This window comes from Oratosquilla oratoria, chromosome 1, assembly GCF_046742065.1.
Source record: "Oratosquilla oratoria isolate Oo_2021 chromosome 1, ASM4674206v1, whole genome shotgun sequence".
Lineage (NCBI taxonomy): Eukaryota > Metazoa > Arthropoda > Malacostraca > Stomatopoda > Squillidae > Oratosquilla > Oratosquilla oratoria.
The window spans coordinates 99857133-99862132 of record NC_134777.1 but is presented as its reverse complement, the minus strand read 5'-3'; the positions used below and the strand labels follow the sequence as shown (position 1 = coordinate 99862132).

General features: G+C 37.3%; 1 protein-coding gene across 1 annotated transcript in view; it reads right to left on the bottom strand.

The window, feature by feature from the left end:
* LOC143024418 (uncharacterized) overlaps positions 1 to 3300 on the bottom strand; it is a 54237-nt gene extending 50937 nt beyond the window's left edge. Inside the window, exon 1 of the mRNA XM_076183221.1 lies at positions 3184 to 3300. The gene's annotated coding sequence lies outside the window, so the exon portion shown is untranslated. The remainder of the gene's footprint in view (positions 1 to 3183) is intronic.
* Between the last annotated feature and the right edge of the window lie 1700 nt (positions 3301 to 5000).

The window sequence follows — 5000 nt, the reverse complement described above, 5'->3', positions numbered from 1 at the left end:
GGTAACACCAAGCCTTGAGGAGCTTTGTTGGTTACTCCTATCCAGCTTGATATCTTAACCCGTTGTTCATATTGAGAGTTCCTTAGCACTTCTTAGCACTTTCTCCTCAAACATGTTTCAATTTCCACAAAAGCTGCTTGTGAAGCACTTTTTCGAATGTTTTAACTAGATCTAGATACACACAACCTACCCAGCCCTGTCTCTCTTGCAGGATATGAGCCACTCTCGATTAAGATCTTAATTGTTTCGATTTGCATGATCTTCCAGATCTGAAATCAGACTGACTGCCCGTCAGAACATCCACCTCTTCAAGGTATCTGACCAGCGATATTTCACAATTCTTTCACTTAATTTCACTATTGTACTGGTCAATAACACCGGTCTGTGATTTAGTGGCGTTTCTTTACTTCCTCTTTCATGATTTGGTAGTCACTTAATTTCACTATTGTACTGGTCACTAACGCCGGTCTGTGATTTAGTGGCGTTTCTTTACTTCCTCTTTCATGATTTGGTAGTCACTTAATTTCACTATTGTACTAGTCACTAACACCGGTCTGTGATTTAGTGGCGTTTCTTCACTTCCACTTTTATGAATTGGTATCACGTTAAACCTTTTCCAATAGTCTATTCCTTCTTTCAATGAACACATACTGACCATAAATCTTGTCCAATAGGTACTTCCTACATTATATAAATATCCATTTTGAGATCTCACCGAACCCTGAAGATTTTCTCATATCCAGCAATCCCAAAAATCGTAGGAATTCTGTAACTTCTGCATTTATATCTTCTAATATCGTAGTATTGCTAACCTCTCCCTCTTCTACAAAGCCCCTCTCCACTGTGAAGACAGAGTGAAATTTTCTTATTAACTATTTCCATCTGATCTCAAGCCTCTACCATTAGCTTGGTGATTCCTCCCCTATGTCTCACTTTACAATGGATAAACTTGTAGAATAGTTTCGTTTCATCTTTTCATTTGTCTACGGCATCCTTTTCAAAATTTCTTTACTCCTTTCTAAGAAATCTTGTGTAGATCACTTGTATGCTTCTTTTGTTCTACTGGTTCTTCTCTTTCTCAAGTTTCTCCAAGCAACGTCTACGTGTTTTTGTTTATTTATTTATTTACTAATTTGTCAATTAATCAATTAATTCATTCTTTCATTAGTTTATGTATTAATTAATTTATTTATTTATTCATTTATCTATCTATATATCTATTAATCTATTTATTTACTTATTTCTTTGTCTATTTACGCATTTACCTATTATTTATTTTCATTTACTTATTATTTTTTTATTCATTTATTCTTCTATTAATTACTTCATTTTTTCGTTTATCTATTCATTTGTTTATTTATTTATATATTTAATGGTTTATTTGTTTACTAATTAATTAATTTACTTATTTATTCATTTATTTATTTATTTATTTATTAGCTGCCTTAAAGTCTTGTTTTCGTTTTTCCTTCCACTAATACTCTGCACGTGTTCGGTCAACCTGAAGCTTCATATACAAAGAAATATTTCCCATTTCCTCTTAGTTCCGGTGGTATTCATGAGTTCCTACCAGTCTGCTTCTTCTTAAAAAAAAAAAAAAAAAAAAAAAAAAAAAAAAAAAAAAAAATCTTGAAGAGGCAATAGTACCCTACTGCCAAACGGCTTAAAATGCCGCATGCAATACATGGATCATGGCCTCACTTCCGGCTTTTGGCAGCTCTGCGCTGGCTCTGCAGATGTCAACCGTCTTTCTACCACACCCTTTAACTTAATCACATGTTCTCCAACTTTAATCAGAGAGGGTAGAGTCTCATTTATCGGTAGATCGGCAACGTCACCCGAACACCAGACAAGAGAAGCTGGCCGCTCGTGTGGTCAGCCTCATACAACTTCTCAAAATAGTCGACCCAGCGAGATCTATACCCGTCTATGTATGACGCTAGTTATCCATCAACTGTTTGGACAATGCTCAGCTAATTCACAGGATTAGAGTTTCATCAGGTATCATATAGCAGGTCTAAGCTTATTCACATTGAAATGGCTTTCTACATTATTAGTGATTCCCCAGACATACCTCCTCTTTTACTTTCTCAAGAAAGCTCTGGTCCTTTGTTTAGGATTCATGTATTGTTCCAGTTCTTCACCCAGTCCAGCAGCACTACTCATCTATATCCTTTAGTCCCTCACACACTGCCATAGTGCTTCTTGACTTTGAATGCTCTCCAATGCACACCTTAGAGGCTTTCTGAATTTCACGCTTAAAAACATTTCACAGTTCTTCAGGGTCCTCAAGGGCACCATGAACTTGGAATCGATTATAGGCTGCTACAAGATACTCCTGAACACATACATTATCCCTTGGATTCTTCAGACAAAATCCTGGTGGACCACATCTTGGGAGTCTACTAGCCTTAACACGGAGACTTAGTGTTGCAATCACAAGTCACCAAACAACTCAGCAAATCGGCAAATCCTGAATCTTTGTAAGATCTCCTAACAAGTACTAACAATTTTGTGGTTGGTCTCCTTTGCCACACATCCGCCATTATTATACTAAGCTCATTGGTGTAACTCGTCTCTTGAATCAGGAACCAGCAATCTTAAATCTGCTAAAGTTTACATATTTTAGAGGTAGAGAATTGTTAGTGTCCCTAGTTCAAGTACCATGGGAATCAACAAACACCTCATAGCCAGTTCTGTCGGTATCAGTAATTGTATTGAAGTCTCCGAAAACAAGTGTGGTGAGTAATAGTCGACTATAGTTTAAAGCGTGGCATAGAACATACTTTTGTCTTCATGTTTATATATCTTGTCATGAACATAGACTGCAACAGGAGAAATTAAGTCAAAGGTGTGTTTCAGCCTTATCAGCATCATACGCTTATCAGCAGGAGTAGCTCCTATGTCGGCGGTCTTTATTCGACTAGATATGTCTACAATTGTCCCTTCCCCAAGAGGTCAGCTCCATTGCTGAGGCACAACATCCTATGCCTCCAGAGTTCTAACGATAAGTATGATAAAAAAAAAACTCTATCAAATCTGCACCCTTTCTGTTCTCCTGATCTGAAAGTACAGTACCGAAATATTCACTTAGGTGAGCAACACAAGATCATTTACATCTGAAGCCATGGTGACTGTCATTTGATAGATATTGTTTAGGAGAATTTTTATAGTCCTCCCTACCTTAACTGGTCCAGGACTTGCTGCTGTGATTCTTCCAGGATAATGGGGGCTAGAATTTCTGTTTTCTTCTCCCATAGGGAGAAGGCTCGTTACCCAATAGGATGACCATGGTTGTTCATGACCCTGCAAAAAACAAGGCAAAACATCACATAAAGAAAATTATTCAAGTTCTCTAAATTTCTTCACTTCAACGATGCCTCCTCAGATAGATCAAATCATCTGGCGTTAATAAGAAGAAACACAATGAAGGCATCAACTAAGGAAATACTAAAAGACGACATTACGGAAAGCATACTTCTTTCACAGGCCACCAATGTGTTTTTTTTTCTCCTTTCTTGACGAGATGTTTGGAAGTGTGACCTATACCAGATAAACTTCAGGTAAGAGTGATGGAATACAAACAGTGTCGAAGTCGGCCTCACAACACGACATTTTGGTCTTGAATTTTCTCTCTCTCTCTCTCTCTCTCCTTGCTGCCGTAATACAATATCATGTCATATTTGATGTATACGTCATCAATCATTTACCTAATCAATTTTCATGTAGCTGTTTAGTGTTGTCGCCAATGTATAAAAAAAAACTTTAAATGAATTTGCGGTATCATCATACTCAAATAATGTAATGTGTACTTGGAGCGCATGCGGGCATAAGGTCGTATTTTGCAAGATAGAAATGTTCCTAGTGTCCATTCATTAGATACAAAAGGCCTGGGTGTTATCACATTTCTGTTTGATTAAATGTATTTGTCTGTTTTACATCAGAAACGTTTTGATTGATATCAGTAACAACTCATTAATCACAATTATTTTGCACTTGAACAACTCGTAGCTCCAAAAAGAAATTATTACAATTTGTATTTGTATCTAGCAAAGGTTCATAGGTGTGTGAGAGCCTCAGTATATTTTTCCCTCGGCTTTGCATGTTATACGTTACAGTAATACAAGCTGTTGAAATGACTTAAAAAACAAACAAGTAAAAGCTAAACTTTCCACTGGCTATAAAACAGTCGTACAGTTTTACATTACGAGTAACCTTGTAGTCATTAAAGCGAAGATTGCATAAAAATATGACTTAAGAACATAAGAAGAACATAAGAAATAAAGGAGACTGCAAAAGACCATAAGGCCTACACTAGGCACTCCGTATCCATCACCACCTGTCGTCCCCATCCATAAAGTTGTCTAATCGTTTTTTAAAACAACTGATAGTTTCAGCGCTTACTACGTGGTTACTAAGTTTATTCCATTCATCGACCACCCTAATTTGTAAACCAATTCTTGCCCTATTACCTTCTTAAATCTAAATTTGTCCAGTTTATACCCATTAACTGCGAGTCCTGCCCTGTTGTTTTATTATGATGACCTTGTTTGCATCACCCTTGTTATAGCCTTTGATCCACTTGAACACTTCTATTAGATCACCCCGCACTCTGCGTCTTTCCAGAGAGTGTAAGTTTAGGTGCCTAAGCCTCTCTTCGTAAGGCAAATTTCCGAGTCCTTGTATCATTTTGGTCCATTCTTCTCTGTACTGATTCTAGTGAAATTTATGTCCATTTTGTAGGACGGAGACCAAAACTGTACCGCATAGTCCAGGATGGGTCTAACTATTGCTAGATAGAGTTTAATAATTACCTCTGCACTTCTATTTGTTACCGTCCTAGCAATGAAGCCTAATGCTTCTGTTTGCTTTATTTCTGGCGCTAATGCACTGCTTCCTGGTTTTAAGGTCCGGACTCACCAGAACTCCCAAGGTCCCTCTCGCACTCAGATTTTTCTAAAAACGTGTCATCTAAGTTGTATCTATTTTCGGGGTTGTGT